This window comes from Orbicella faveolata, unplaced genomic scaffold (genome assembly GCF_042242905.1).
Source record: "Orbicella faveolata isolate gen_17 unplaced genomic scaffold, um_ofav_v1 contig_25, whole genome shotgun sequence".
Classification (NCBI taxonomy): domain Eukaryota; kingdom Metazoa; phylum Cnidaria; class Anthozoa; order Scleractinia; family Merulinidae; genus Orbicella; species Orbicella faveolata.
Genome location: NW_028301553.1, coordinates 18,501,438 through 18,518,159, shown reverse-complemented (window position 1 = coordinate 18,518,159; position 16,722 = coordinate 18,501,438). Strand labels below are relative to the sequence as shown.

Genomic DNA, 16,722 nt, shown 5'->3' with positions numbered 1-16,722 from the left:
TGAAACAATACAAGCATCAAGAGTTTCCCGCTTCCGGTTTTTAGGCAATGCATTATGGGATATGCGCTCCAGAAAAGTGAGCACCAACTCTCGAATCTCCGCCATTACTGAATATTCGTTTCAGCTTCGCGTCTAGTTACCTTTTATCTTGTCTTATTTCTCCGTCTTTAATTCATCTACTACCAATCCTAATCAACTACATACGTCTAAAGTTTCAAGTGACGGTTTCCGGATAATTTTTAGGGAAAAAAATTACATTTAAAGTCGTGATTTCAGGCCAAGAATTTCTGACCGGCTGCAGTGAGTTCTGAGGAGTCAGAGGAGTCTCTAACTTACGATGAAGTGAACTCTCAGCGTTCTGACGCTCTGAAGCTTTATTGCCGTCAACGGGGCTTGAATGTTTCCGGAAGCAAGCAAGAACTGGTTGCTCGTGTGTTTGCAGCCTCGGAAATGGGAATTCCTGTCCAAGCGACTGCTGAACACTCTTAAATGAAAAATCTTATTGTAAGAAATAAATTTCTTAAAACAAATCTCAAGTTAAGAAATTTGGTTTTGTTTAATTAAATGTCTTATTTTAAGAATAATTCTTATTTTAAGAAACAGTTTCTTACTTTGAGATTCCTTATTAAAATCCTTAATTTAAGAAAGAATGCTCTTACTTCAAGAAGAGATTATTCTTATTTTCAAGAACAGTTTAAGAATATTGCTTCTTTAAAATTAATTCCCATTTTAAGAGTACTTTTCTTATTTCATGTAAGTATATCAAGAAGTATTTCAACAAGTCCTGTTACTTTCACGATCCTGGACAAGATCAAATCCATTTACAGGTCTCTTCCATGGTGCTCAGTGTGATGATAACCAAAGCTTTGAGGCCAGTGACAGTGTAGATTAAACACTTGTGGATGTAGTATCACATATACTTAAGTCTTACAATGCCATCACTGTACTTATTAGTAGAAAAATACAACTCTCAATGCAAAGCAATGCACATTAAAACTCAGTCTTTTATTTGTAATCCAGCTAGGCATTGGATTCACAACAGGACATTAAACTACTTCATAATTGCTTAATAACCACTTTTTTCTGTGTGGAGAAATTAATAACCACATAATTACAATGGCGACTTTCCATTCAACCAAATACTCCAGAAATCAGTCCACAAACAAGTTCTTGAAATTTCAGGATACCTCTTGAGGTTGTCCCAATGCTCTAGAATTTAAAAGTGGAGCTTATGGTGAAATAAAAAGCACACAATGTATGCTACTAAATACCATTAATTTATCATGCTCTAACAACTAGAGTCACATCTAGTAAAGTAAAGATAATTTAAATTCAAAGTGAATGTTACATACCACAGCCTTGGAGGTTAAATTGACCACTGTTGCTCTTCAAATCTCTTTTCTTACAACAATCCTCAATTATTTCCAAATGATGAATTGATTTTAACAAATGATGCATAAACGGGAGAAATTGGAGGCTTGATGGAAAAAAAAAATCCTAAATAAGATGGTCCTGGTCCTGCATACGACTCCATGGCCACCAGGAAAGGGCTGAATTATCCTACTTTTATTAAAGGATACATGTCGCAATATATTAACTCATGTCTTGTCAAGCGAAATCAAATTTCTTTGAAGTAGGAACAAACCTCAACATGAGTTTTCAGTAGAGGCAAATGACCAAGAGTGGTGGATGTAGAATATTGAGACTGGTTATCTGAATGTTTTACTGTTGTCAAAATTTAAAGTCCTTGCAAAAAAAAAAATAATTTAAATCTTCAACACAGCCCCTTTAAATATTCCTCTCACTGAAAATTCTACAATAACCCACTTACATCTGCATTTCTTTACTTATAGAGCAGTTAGTATTTTTTTTTTGTTGAGTCAGTGATAAAAACCCTAAACAAAACTCTTCCATGTATATTAAAACATAAGCCATTTTCTGGCTTTTTTGTAGTAAAATCATAATAATGTCCTCATGGTTCTTATAATAATACCTCAGTAAGAACCATTTAATGTACAACTTTACAAATTTAAACACAATACACAAAATATATGGCACTAGACTGTTGCACTTGCAAGGGTGATCCATCATTGCTATGTATTTTGTACATTCTGTTCACACTGAGAAAGGTTGAGTTTGAATAGCCCTCAGTGAGGTATAATTAAGTTTCTAATGAAACAAACAACTGTATTCCCAAACAATACTCCAAGGAAATTTATATAAAATATTCTTTGAATATAATAGCTTTGTAGCCAATATTGAAGGCATAATGATTGCACAACAACATAAAAAGACAAAGAAGAGGTCATCACCTCAATGAGGATCTTCCTGTCAACAACCACAAACAACATTGATACTCATCTGTCCCACCCTTGTATACATAACACAAAGAGCTTGACGTTCTTAACTTAATTTTTAAGCCAACATTTTGTGGTCATTCATGCATGCAGATGGCAGTTCAGAAAACTGACAAAATGTACTTGAATTCATGAATTCAGTATACTAGTACAAGATTTATTTCCTGTCGCGTGGGTAGGTGAAATTGCCCCTTACGAAAATAATGCGTATTTTATATCTGTTTTACACCTATTTTATATGTTATTTTACTCCTATCATTTTTGTTGTTTTTTTTTTTTTTACTATTTTTCTGGACTATTTTAAAGCAATTTTTTACCTATTTTAAACCTATTATTTTGAAACAAAAAATAGTCCAGAGTGCTGACCAAAACTTACATGAATTAGCTTTAAAATAGCTTTAAAATAGACATAAACAGGGTTAAAATAGCTTTGAAATTAAGCCTTTTATAATTAACGGGGTTAAAAATAGCCATAACATAGAGCACATGAGAACCACATTTAGCCATTGAACAATGAGATTTATGAAATGTGGCATGTGCAAAAATAGCAATATTATTTGTAATACAGGTACATATATAGCCAAGTAAAAAGTCCAGAATTATAAACGGTGACATTAATAAATTTGGCCCATTAAATTAAGAAGCAAATGGCAATTGAAACAATATAATAGCTAGCACCAATTGAAAATGCAATGACTCAGCAACATTGACGTCTTCTTCCTTCGCTATCCTTTTTCTCCGTGGGAAAGGGAAAAAGCTTGAATGGTGGCTCGCAGTCGCAGGTATGTGTCCCGTTCAAACATGCATGGACAGTGCAGGTTTGTTTCGCCCATTTATTCAACCTTTCTGGTTTGGGCAGCCAACAAAAACACAATTCCGGTGCCCAAATCCCATTCCTAGAGAAGAAATCAAAACAGATTGATTACAGACTTGAAACATTTCGCAAGTAAACATCCCTCTCGAAACTCATGAAGTTTTATCACATTATTTTTCGCGGAAGACATAATTAGCCAAAAAATTGATTGACTCACCAGTTTATAGAATTGCTAACCAGTATAAAATGCGTAAAGGAAGTATTCCAGTGGAAAAACACAGCATAAATAAGAGGTAAACAGACGCGAAGTTGAAACGAATATTCAGTCATGGCGGACATTCAAGAGTTGGTGCTCACTTTTCTGGAGCGCATATCCCATAATGCATTGCCTAAAAAACCGGAGGCGTGAAACTCTTGACGCTTGTATCGACAAAAGACAACTAAGACTTCACCATGTCGATTTCCTGGCGTTTACAGCTCGATATGCCAGGAAAGACGCCCAAGTTTACGCAGATATGCGTCTTGTTTCATAATTAAGCTGACGTATGTGCCGTTGCCATGGCATCACGAATAAATATAAACAGCCTTTAAAATCACTTTTGTCGATTTTGTAGAAAATCTAGTCATTAGATCTTCTTTATAATTTGCATGCAGCAAGCCTGTAACGATACTCGCAAGCTAACACCATTTTGATAATAATTTTACATAGAGATCTTTAATTATCCCTTGTTGAAGGTTCAATGGAATATCTAGAATTTCTTTTGCTAAAGTTCACTTTTTTTCAATACTCTAGTTACTTATTTCCTAAAGTAGTTTCGTGCCAAATTTCGTGAAATTCTAATGAGTGGTTCTCGAGAAAAAGGCGTATTTCCGAGAAAGCAATTTTTTATTCAATCGCAATTTTTTGACTTACTACGTATGCGCTGCATTTAAGTGGTTTCTTTCCGTAACAACGAAAAAGCTAAGAAATGCTGGGTTCTTTGCATCATTACCTTTTCTAACATATCTTTGTAATAAAAGATTAAAACCATCAATACACTGTGTTCAATTATAGAGAAAAATAGCACAGATGATGCGGGCGTTGGGCAAATAAACTGATCGCTCTATTGACGGCATGTTTGTTTTGAGACAAACTAACTTCCGAGTTAGGATTTCGAGTTTGATTTTCGAGTTTGATTTTCGAGTTAGGATTTCGAGTTGGATTTTCGAGTTAGGATTTCGAGTTGGATTTGGAGTTGGATTTTCGAGTTAGGATGTAGAGTCGGTCTTTTCGAGATGGTTACTAGTAATCCAGCTGCAACGAATCGGCTAGTTTGTCCGTAAACCGTCTCGTAGATTTCCAGTGCAGCCAACAAAATAATTCCTGTAGGGGTGGGGTTAGTGTTTTGCCTTGTTATTGGGCGTAAACAGCTACATTTGAATCACGTGGTGCCAGAACCAGGGGCGGGGCAGAAGACTCCTGAAATTTTCGTATAGGCATCATCCAACAAAAAATGACGTCACATCCGGTTTACACTGCGCTTCGCGGCTCGTTTCACAAAGCGAGAAAATGGCGTTTCAATTACTCATGTTTTCCCTCTATTTGTAAACCATCAGTTTCGTTTCATTTTATATTGAGTATGGAAGGATGTTGCAGACACATTACTTCGACTTTTGAAGCAAAAATTTCGGGAAAAGAGAAAAGTTTATTCTTGTTTTGAAGCAAAATATCGGAGAGCCTTCCGTCATCGTCGGACCAATTTTACACATTTTCAATGCTGGTGTTGTTCCGACTTTTGGTTCTTGTTGTTCGTGATTTAGTGATAACAATAAGTGCAATAGCCTATAATGTTAACAACAACCTGGATGAAGTATTGCTGGCCATAGTTTGCACTGTGTACTACGGGAACATAATTAACAGAAGCCGTTTAGCTCCGAAAGTCGCTGTCACCAGAGCTTTTGTTGCTCTTGGCTCACGTGTATTGGTAGAAGAGACAAGCTGGATCGCATGCTGAAGGTCAGTATCCCACATTCCTACATTTCTGGTTGAAGATTGTTGTTTTCAGTAAGATACAGTACATATGTATCGGTAGTTTGGGGTCATCAGTCTCTTTCTCTTCGGTGAGTGCTTTTAAAACGCCCAGTAAAAACTTGATTCACGGCATGGAAGCTTATGCCTCGCTGGATCGAAATTCGAGCAAGATTTTTAAGTTCTAGTCCTCTTTAAAAGTAATTAAATCAATTATTCAAATCCAAGCCATCAGAGGGAATCTGCCATTGAAGCTGCCCTAAGTTAAGGTCCTGTTTATGGACCTTCCCCTTTGAAAATCATGGGGGTGTTCTTTGAGGCAACACAGGTCCCATTTGTATGGTCTCGGGTACCCGGGATAACCCTCCCCCTGAGGCAACTTTATCAAGTGTTTGTATGAGAAAATGTAGCCCCAGTAGGCCGAGTAAAAGTTGACCCTGCATGATTATTCGTAACTCTTATTGAATAATCAAATGTGCAACTATCCCTCTTTGTTTAAGTTTCCCTCACTCATTTGATCAGAGTGGGTTTTGCTGAGTTAATTTTCTCTTCTTTGATACAAATTGCTGCTTTAAATCTTAAATCTAGGCATTACGTGACACTCACCATGCTGAGAGTTGTTCCAGTTAGGTGAGCCAAAGTGTTTATGTATACTCAAAGAAAAGTTGTTGGTTACTTTAGCTGCCAAGGCGAGTCAACTTGCCCACCTGAATTGTCTCGCCCCCAAGTCTGGTTCGTCATCCTCATGTAAACGGTTGGTTGAATTTTGCAAAGAAATAAGTGAAAAGTTAGCTCCGCCAGGGTAACTCGGGGAAAGGGTTGTCTCTGGTACACAAGAGCTATTCTATTTTATTTCCATTTTCCCTCTTCCTCTTCCAACTGATTATGCAAAATATACTGTCCAAAATCTTTATGGGTACTGATGTTTGAGAGTGTCATCTTTATCACTACTGTGGAATGTACCTCACCATACGGCCACCCCTGTTAACACAGCCACCTAGTTATTATGGCCACTCTATTCTGGCTCAAACAAAAGCTCAGTCGGTCATTTTTTTATTTATTAATTATACAGTCAGATTTTTGTGACCTGTTGGTGACCAGATTAACAGAATTCTGGCACATTGTAGGAGTAATTTATATACAATTTACAGCAAGCAACAGGCATCATTTTGTTAGTGAAGTCCCATGCATATATGTAACTCTTGATTATTTTGAGATTTTATCTTTATTATGTCATCAAGGCAATAATATTTTGATTCCTGCTCCAGTGGTAGGGGGGGGGGGGGGGAACTCTCCTCTATGTGCTATATACAGCTGTGCAGCCCCAAAGGGTATGGTTATTCAGTCGTTTTGGTCATAAATACTCCAGGGTAAGGCTTTTGCCCTCTAGTCTTTAATTTGTTATGTTTTTTTAGAATAAGCTACCTCAATTTTCATCATTATTGATAAGACCATCGACTAAAGTCCTTCAAAACTTATGTTTAGGGCAACTGTAGCAGTCGCAACAGTCATAAATGGGGTAGGGAAAATCACAGATTTTGGTCATAAATAGGTTAAGAGTTTAACTTTTTTGAAGAGGTCTGCACTGACCCCCACTCAATTTTTCTGGGATGTACAAAACACATTTTCTTAGCAGTTACTACAGTCTTGCTTTAGTAAATCAAAATAGTACTTGCTGCCAGGTGCTTTATAAAAGTATAACCCCTCCAGAAGCCTTCACAAAGTACATGTAATATCAGGTGCTAACAATTTTTTTTTGCGGCTGATTAAAATTTGGTATTAAATTGTACTGAACTGGTGCAGATTTAATATACATTATATTTTGTCACACTTAGTTCACTTATTTTAAGACTACTCAGCAGCAACTAGTACCTCTCGTATGACCATGCAGTAACAGTATATTCCAAACAAAAAAAAAAGTACATGTATATGTATTACTATCCTGCCTGGAAGAGTGTGTAGAGAGAGCACACAGTGCAGTGCCCTACTGTATGTCTTTTGTTAGGTATAATAATCTTAAATTTAGAAGACTCATATTGATCTTAGAATTCACAAAAAAGTTGATTTCTTGACAACTCTCCTTTAGCTGTGTCACTTCATAATAAATTAGCAGTTTGGTATGTTGTAGCATAGAACTTTAATTAATTAAGTTATCGCACCGGTATCACAGAGGTAATGGGTTAGAATCCAGTTCACACCTAATTTTTTTTTTCAGACTATAATTTCACCTTTGCTTAAGTTGTGTATAGTACGTTGCAATGATCAATCATGTCTTTATAAGTTGATCAATGTATATATGTCCCACTGACTTATACTTCAACATTTTATCTTAAAGTTTGTTTATTTGTTTTATTGTGTGGTTCTAGAAAATGTCCATACCCACCCCAAGGAGATTACTGGAAATTCCAGGGATGGGGAGGGTCTCAAAAGCCAAACTTTTTAAAGAAAACTATTAATAAAAATTGGAATTTTCATAGGGATGGGATGGGGAGATCTCTGTTTAATAAATACATAAATAATATGTACAGACCCATTATCTGATGTGAAGACTGTGCAACATATCCTGGCCAACGAGTTGCCAAGGTGTAGCATCCTTGTTATCAATTTCAAGTACCAAATTAAAGAAGATCAGCATGTTAGATGGGAGAGGGGAATTTTTCAAAATATCATAGACTAAAAATATATATATTTTCCAAACTCAGTCATGTTAGTAGTGTTAGTGTCTATTTATTTATTTATTTATTTATTTATTTATTTATTTATTTATTTATTTATTAATGAATACCTGTGAAGAGATAGTCATACATTCTTGCAAATATTCTGGGAGCTGTCTCCCACATACCGGTTAGATCATCCAGTCCCCCAGGAAAGTTATGAAATTTATTCTCCAAGTAAACTACTGAACCATGGGCTCCAGTGGGGACAGTACTATTACGATGCAATTTGCAGATGTGCTACATAATATGAGCGTAACAGTTTTGTTACCATGGCAACAGACTGCATTTCAGACCTTCCCTGATATTCTAGGCTTTTCTGGTCACCTCATGTCCTTGATTAATGTTTTTCAAGCTGAAAATCACTGCATTATTGAAATTGGGTTAGAGGGGACTGGAAAAGATTGAGTTGCCAATAGGGAACATTTTTTTATAGCCATATTAGTGTGTTGCTTGTAGAACTATAAGGTTACCAAGTTTCAATGATCTCTGCTGTATATATGGTCTGCACTTGATATAATATTGGGTTTGGTGTATGACATCATCAGTCCTCTCATTTGCATATATTTTACACATTTTGAACTTAAATATCTCCAGAATTAATGCAAATATTTGTTAAGGTAAACAGCATTTGTAATCTATAGCGGAATTCTATTTGATACTCCTAAAACGTCTGAATCAAGGGATAAACATTTGATGAAGTAGCATGCCAAATCATTGAGTTGAATTTATGCTGCTGACATTAACATGTACTGTAAGGTGTTGAAGAGAATTTTGGAGGGGAATTTGGTGTGTTTATTGAATTGCCAGAGGTTGGTTGGCTGGTTTTGTTATTGCTTTGTCATTATCTTCCATGTATTTTTTTTAAAAGCAGAGTGCTTGGTGGCAAAAGCAAAACTGGTAATATTCTCACTTACCTGTGTTTCTAAAGTCATGTTTTTAGGTTTTTGGGGTCAATCTATTAGTAGTTGCACTGTCTTAAATTACAATAGAAAAGATGTGATATTAATTATGTAAGTTATACTTTGGTATCGTTCATACCAAAATTATAGTAAGTTTCTGGTTCAACGTTTGCCTCTGCATTAATTTGATTAAACTACTGTAGTTTATTTTTTAACGGAATTTAATTCTGTCAAAAGGGAGGTGGGAATCTGAGAACAATAGTGAACTAGACCAACAAATATCCAGAAATCTACCACCATTGCTTTCATGGCTGAGTGGAGATGAATCTAAGTCAGACCAAAATTAGAAAAAAATTACTGATTTATTGGAGGCTTGAAATGGGATCCTGGCTATGGGAGAGTAGGAATCAGGGCTGAGGGGGGTGGGTGGTGTGCTTGTGAATTTAAGAACCTCTCTGAAAGTGAAAACAAACTGTAGGTTTGAAAAGTTTAAAGCGGAGGTAAAAATTATACTTTAATATATCTTGTTTATTAAGGTGGTAATGAGCATAATACCCACTTAGGGTGAGTCATTGAAACAATGACATAATTTATGTTTGTCTTTTCTTAGGTGGTTACCTCCTGGCATATACACCCCACACAGGCATACAATGTTATGATTTAGATGATGCAACCTACTTTCCCATGTTTAACATACACGTAAGAGTATTGATCAGTGGACCAGTATACAAGTGTGATTTCTCTACTGATAATGAGAATTATAATAAAGATACAAAGCCACTCTGGTGTGATTTATTTAATTATTCCTTAACAGTAAAGTGAACCAGTTAAACCAAAGGTTGCACTCTGTAAGATCAGGTGTACAAAAATTAAATAGAAAATTTCACTACATCAATTTTATTAATAAAGTATACTTCTCTGCACAATATAGCTGGTATGTTGTTGTACTGGTAAGAATATAATTTGGAAATTTTTTATGGGAAATGTTTCCATTTAAAAATGTAGCTCAGATGCCACAACTATAGTTCCCCTTTCTGTGGTGTTTTCTTTTGTGGTAAATTGTGAAAACAAATTATGTTGACCTACATGTAAGTTAAAAAAATATACAAGTAGTAGCTCTTCTGAAAAAAAAAAGTTAATTTGTTGTTGTTTCTTCCTGTTCATTTTTTCCTTGAACATTTTTATTTTCCTAATAAGTAGTTTAGCTAGCCATAAAAATGTTTTGTTGTCTCTGAGACCATTTTCAAGATAAAAAAGTGATTTGTATATAAAATTTGAATTTTTTGGGGTGGCGGTGGGGACCTTTTCAGAATTTCCCTACAAAGGTCACAAGGTACAAGGGAAGAGGCAAAAATAGAATTTTAAGTGTTAAAACATATGTTTTCATCATCAGTTTGGGCCTCTCTGTGAAGCTGCGTAGTATACTTGAGGATCATGTTATACCCATTTTAATTCAAAATACAAATGGAAACTTGCATTGACAATCACTTAATCTCTTGGCACCGTTTTGTTTTTTAATAATTGCCTTTTTTCACAAAACAATAATTTGAACATCTTTGTTTCACAAGCTGGGAGGGGGGGGGGGGGGGAAGGGGTATTCTACAAAGTTTTAAATGGAAAGGCCTTATCTCAAGGTCCATTACCCCTTACCCTTTTGTATACATTTGTACCATTTTGATAGAAATGGCACCTCTTTTGTCGACCTTACATTGCAAAAGGGTAAATGTACCCCTTTAACAAACCTATTTAAGAATACTGCATCCCTTTTCTATTCCCTTGGAAAGAAGTTAATAAATAATATTACAGAATCTCTTCATTCTGGCTGAGGAGAGTAAATGAGAGCTTTTCAACAACATTTTAGAACCAGAAGAATGGAATCCCTAAATGACAGATTTTCCTACCCTTTCATACACCTCAACTTGTGAAATCCCTATCATTAATTTTATACCTGACGCCTGAAAAAGGTACTCATCGTGAGCTGAGCCTCCCCATATAGGTCATTACAGAGAGCCTTCCCACATACACAAGTCAGGAACTCTTGACAAGTACTGTAAGTAGATGCTGGCTTTAAGACTGGTCTGAGCCAGCTTCTTCAGTTTTTTAGCACAAACTTGTTGCTCTCCGTCAATTTCTAGTACAAAACCTTTTCTTTGCTGATCTGGTCCAAGTTCACAGACACTAGCATCACTCTCACGACACTGACTCTATCACTGTCACTCACAGTCTGATTCTTCAGTTTCACTGCACCATGCTTCTTCATCACTCATCATTGTTAGACATGAGTTCATTAGCTTGTAAAATTCACCAGCCTGGCACTGTCACTGTTGCTATTGCCTGTTCCCAGACTTCCTTTTATGGCTAGGTGTAGGGGCATGAAATTTCACTACTGTTTATGAACAATTTGTTTAGATGGCATATTGAAAGTGATGAATTACTGAAAATTGTCAGAATTGCTAGTGTTCTCTCATTTCCTTAGGGATTGAAATATCTTGATGTAAGATTACAAAGAGAAAGCACACTGAAATATAATGCACAATTTTTTAGTAACCTTTCAAAATGGGTTGCCAATATGACAGGGATTAATAGATGAGGAACTTGGTCTGCAAACAGGGCAAATGAGAGGGTTTGAAGAAATTAAAGGTGCATGCTTGACCTCAGTGGGGGGGGGGGGGGGTATTGGAACTTAGCGCTGCTGACGTCAAACACTGTTGAAACGGAAAAATAAATTTGATTATAAATGAGAAAAAACCACGACATGTCCAAATTACTTAATTGTCGTTAAAACTAATCCTCTTGCTTTTTTTTTTTTTAAGGGGTTCATGGCCTGCCTGTAACAAAGCGTTTATCAATTAAGGAATTGGTTAGGGAAAACATATCTTGTTTAAGGTTCTTAACCAATCGTAACATATTTTATGGCATCAGTTTGAGTCATGAGCAAACACACGAGTTTGTGTTAGTGTCGATCGGCAAGAAAGTTCTGCAAAGCGCGTTATGTGTGTGGGTCTATTCTTGCAGTGATACGATTAACAGCACTCAAGTACTCTCGAGTGTTTGGCAACAGTAAATTTTAAAAAAGGCGCTTCTGTTAATAAGGTTCCCCCATGTCTAGAAACCTGTCATTGTGCATTTTTCTTAGTGTGATGCCTACCTAAGAGAATAGGATATTTGAATTGAGTGCAACTTACCTAGAATTCATAATTTCCACACAAACGATGACTCCTGTGGAATTCAGCGAGGAAGAAATGGCGACATTTCGTAAAAAACACGCCTTCAAAACAGCGTGTGTTTGAATAAATAATTACCCTGTCCTTCAAACAAACTGATATGACGAGGAAGAAGACAAAATTTTGTTTATCGTGGCCAAATAAAACGTTAAAAATATCCGGCCGATTGCAAAATATTACCATTTTACTTACTGAGAGAACGATTATGCCATGTTCAAATTTGATTTTGCCGCTCAGCGCTTCTTTTTACCGGATGTGACGTCATTTTTTGTTGGATGATTCAGATACACAAAAAGTGCCAGGCGTCGCAGAGTGTTCTCCCCCGCCCCTGTGCCAGAACGAACGAAACCTATTCATCGAGCTCGAGAAACATAAGCTCGATCAGATGGCTGCAAGAAACAAAAGGATGTTTCTGGGGAAACGTATAGCTTTCTCGAAGCAAAGCTACGGCGTCTCAGAAGAAAAACGTACAAGGACAAATAATATAATATCCGTGATAAGAATCTACCCACGATACTTGCAAACAGTTCTAATCACAGCCGGCCCGGTGTCACAATATAGAATGCAAGTAAGCAAAACTTTCACGATAAATTTCATATTTTGTCCCTCGAAAGCAAACACTTGGAGACTTAAGTGGCAGTCCCGCTAAAAGCGGTCCACTCGACTTCGGGACCAAAATTAATTTTCCTTCATTTTTCGTCAGTGAAAAGGGTTTGACACATATATATAAAAAAGCAATTTATTATTTTCCAATTCCTTATTTTTGCTTAGCTACGAGCCAAAATTGAATTTTGGCCGAACTGAGGTTGCCGACCGTAATCAGAAAGGTAAAATTCACCGATTTTGTGAAGCGTGCTACGTCGCCTAAAATGCAGCTCACGGGGTTTCGTTTTCATACGAATTTTAAGGCACATTCATTTCTTTGACTGACGAAATATGGAAACTTTTCGAAAAATTCTAAGCTTACCAGCGAGGCTGGAAGACACCCTACTCCGAGGCCTTTGATCACCTACTAAAATTAAGCCAAATTTGACGGGGAAAATCTCAAAAGTTGGGTCTAAATGAAGCCTAAATAGCACATCACAGTAAATTGCATACCTTAATAAACCGTTCCATAAGTTCAAACCGGTGGGTATCTCCTTGGATTGCACCCGAGAACAGATTAAAACCTGCCACAGTCAGTGTGTTTACATAGCTATCGCTCGTGTCAAAGCTCATTTGCATAACAATAGCACCCGGTGAAAATACTTCTTCTTCCGTTCAGGTTCGTTTGTTGACCTTCTGAGTAGTGGCAAATAGCTTCCTTTAATACTTGCGTACACTCTAGATCCAGTTTTGAGGTGAAGGTTGCGTTAAAGTTGATCAATTCTCAAGACTTGCGAGACTCCAAAGTAAATAATGGCGCCGGTCTGCAGAAATTAACCGTAGCCGTCGTCCTGACCCTTCAATAAATTCTGCCGCAGAGGTAGCACTAGGAGAAGAAGAAAATCGTAAGTTTTCATTTACCGTTTAATGGCAACTAAATCCTGTAATACTGCCAAGACTACTGGGAGCTTGAGGGCTATATGCCCGAATTTGAAAAACAACAGCAACGAACACTTGCCGGTTGCATCGCTGGGAAATGAACCTGAATGAACGCGACACGCTTGAATGGAACTATGTTTTGCGATGAATGATGGGCTTTACTTCTGTTTTATGCTTGATGCTTGTCTTTCAGTATCTTGCACAGCGCATAAAATAAACTTCGGGATCCGTTTATCGGGCCGTTTATACAACGAAAGCTGCACCAGCTTCGTCAAAATGTCACACAAGTTGTAACGTGACCAATTACCCGGGACGGGGGTACTCCCTTATCTGGGCTATATAGGTATCTGTATGTGAGGCCCCAAAGGGTAGGGTTTTTCAGCCGTTTGGGTCATAAATAGGGTATCGATTTTGGCCATTTTGGTTATAAATTGGGTATGGTTTTAGTACTCTAGTCTTGAATTGGGTATGTTTCTTAGCAGAAGCTACTTTTTCATCATTATCAATAAGACCTTCAACAAAAGCCCTTCATAACGTATGTTTAGGGCAACTGTGTCAGCCGCAACGGTCATAAATAGGCTATCGAATCTTTGGTCAGGTCATAAACAGGGTAGCAAAAAACGCAGATTTTGGTCATAAAGAGGGTAAGGGTTTTGGGAAGTGGGCCGCACAGCCCCACTCAACTTTTCTGGAAGTACCCCCCTGGGCCAATTACCAGGGGAAAAATATGAGACACCATTAGCAAATATCTAAATGGATCGCCAAAGGTGGCCAGAAAAGCTTTTGATATTGGGGAGGTCTGGAACCCAGTATGTTGCCATGGTAACAAAACTGTTAAGCTCGTATTGTGGAGCACATTTAGTAGAGTCGTACTGCAAAGATCAAACATTTCTGAGGGGGCTTTATCCACCCCAATTTCAAGCAAAAAATACTTGAAATAATAATTTTACAAATATCTCCAGACCCCCTACAAGTAAGCGCCTATGGCGCTCGCTTGTAAATGCCCCCCCCCCCCACTCCCCCAATTCAAAATACGCTCCTCCATCCCTGAGCAGAGGCCCTTGATTTTAAACGATAAGCTCCGACCATGGGATTCAATATCACGATGCTCAAGGCCAGGTGAGATCATTTTGAAATTCCCCTCAAAGCCAGAGAGCGGAAGTCTTCTTTAATGAACTTGTAAGCTAAAGGACATGGTGAAAGAATGTTACAAATAGATTCAGTAACTCGTCAATCTCAGTGCAGCGTCGACAAGTCACAGTGTAACTAGTGTCACCAAGCATTTTCTGTCATGTTGTAAAAAAAAAATGCACGGCCAGTGGGGTGTGCTGAACTACGGGCGAAAGGGTTCAATTGCATCTTTTGTTTAATTGCTGCTAGGTCCTATTCAGTGATGGTTATGAATATAAGTCTGTATTAACAATACTTTTAATTCAGATATGTTAATGCTCGCGATACATGATATATCTAGAAATGTTATCAAATATGTATTTTCTCTCGGCTATTATGATTTTTACAGACACCATGAGGATGTAACACTGATGTATGCCGGATGCGATGTAACACCTTTAATAAAAAGCCTATCGCATTTTAGGACAATTACATTCAAAAGTCCACACCCTCACTTGAGTCCCATACCAATAAGAGTGCATGTCCCATCACTTAACCATATGTTTCGCGAGGCGGAGAAATCAAAGACAAACTATTTTTACGGCCAATAATTCTGGTGTCGTCAGAAAAAATGGGAAGGGTAGTAGTCCTATAAACACAAAGTGAGAAATCGGCCTCTCAACATCTGCAGGCGCTTCGATATGGACGCGTTTTGGAAGGTTTCTTGGTCCCATCTTTTGATTTCTTCCATTGTGTTTTCTATGAAAAACGAACGGCTGATAACGGGAAAGGAAAAGTGAATTTTAGGTCCATGTCTGCTTCCTCCGCCCTCATGTATTAGCAACTCCTTATATTTTCCGAGGAAAGGTTGATAAAAATTGAAAAGGTGCCATGATTGTCGTCGTTCGGTCATACTGAAAAGATTGCGCTAGTTCAAAAAATTAATGGGTGGCTTTTTCGTTATCAATATTGAAATGAGAAAATCTTGCCAAATCTAATGATCGGCGCGCGCGGGGTAGGGGATTTGCCCTCGGCCCCTGGTAATTGGCCCAGGGGGGTACTTCCAGAAAAGTTGAGTGGGGCTGTGCGGCCCACTTCCCAAAACCCTTACCCTCTTTATGACCAAAATCTGCGTTTTTTGCTACCCTGTTTATGACCTGACCAAAGATTCGATAGCCTATTTATGACCGTTGCGGCTGACACAGTTGCCCTAAACATACGTTATGAAGGGCTTTTGTTGAAGGTCTTATTGATAATGATGAAAAAGTAGCTTCTGCTAAGAAACATACCCAATTCAAGACTAGAGTACTAAAACCATACCCAATTTATAACCAAAATGGCCAAAATCGATACCCTATTTATGACCCAAACGGCTGAAAAACCCTACCCTTTGGGGCCTCACATACAGATACCTATATAGCCCAGATAAGGGAGTACCCCCGTCCCGGGTAATTGGTCACGTTACAACTTGTGTGACATTTTGACGAAGCTGGTGCAGCTTTCGTTGTATAAACGGCCCGATAAACGGATCCCGAAGTTTATTTTATGCGCTGTGCAAGATACTGAAAGACAAGCATCAAGCATAAAACAGAAGTAAAGCCCATCATTCATCGCAAAACATAGTTCCATTCAAGCGTGTCGCGTTCATTCAGGTTCATTTCCCAGCGATGCAACCGGCAAGTGTTCGTTGCTGTTGTTTTTCAAATTCGGGCATATAGCCCTCAAGCTCCCAGTAGTCTTGGCAGTATTACAGGATTTAGTTGCCATTAAACGGTAAATGAAAACTTACGATTTTCTTCTTCTCCTAGTGCTACCTCTGCGGCAGAATTTATTGAAGGGTCAGGACGACGGCTACGGTTAATTTCTGCAGACCGGCGCCATTATTTACTTTGGAGTCTCGCAAGTCTTGAGAATTGATCAACTTTAACGCAACCTTCACCTCAAAACTGGATCTAGAGTGTACGCAAGTATTAAAGGAAGCTATTTGCCACTACTCAGAAGGTCAACAAACGAACCTGAACGGAAGAAGAAGTATTTTCACCGGGTGCTATTGTTATGCAAATGAGCTT

The 16,722-nt window shown here is 37.7% G+C and overlaps 2 long non-coding RNA genes across 2 annotated transcripts; one reads left to right on the top strand and one right to left on the bottom strand.

Moving 5' to 3' along the window:
- Nucleotides 1-984: 984 nt before the first annotated feature.
- LOC149109244 (uncharacterized) lies at nucleotides 985-3,699 on the bottom strand. The gene is made up of 2 exons (XR_016208830.1): nucleotides 3,389-3,699; nucleotides 985-3,253 (listed from the first exon to the last, which is right to left on the bottom strand). It is a non-coding gene; the product is annotated as an uncharacterized LOC149109244 (long non-coding RNA).
- Nucleotides 3,700-4,611: 912 nt separating this feature from the next.
- LOC149109243 (uncharacterized) lies at nucleotides 4,612-9,575 on the top strand. The gene is made up of 2 exons (XR_016208541.1): nucleotides 4,612-5,167; nucleotides 9,406-9,575. It is a non-coding gene; the product is annotated as an uncharacterized LOC149109243 (long non-coding RNA).
- Nucleotides 9,576-16,722: the final 7,147 nt, after the last annotated feature.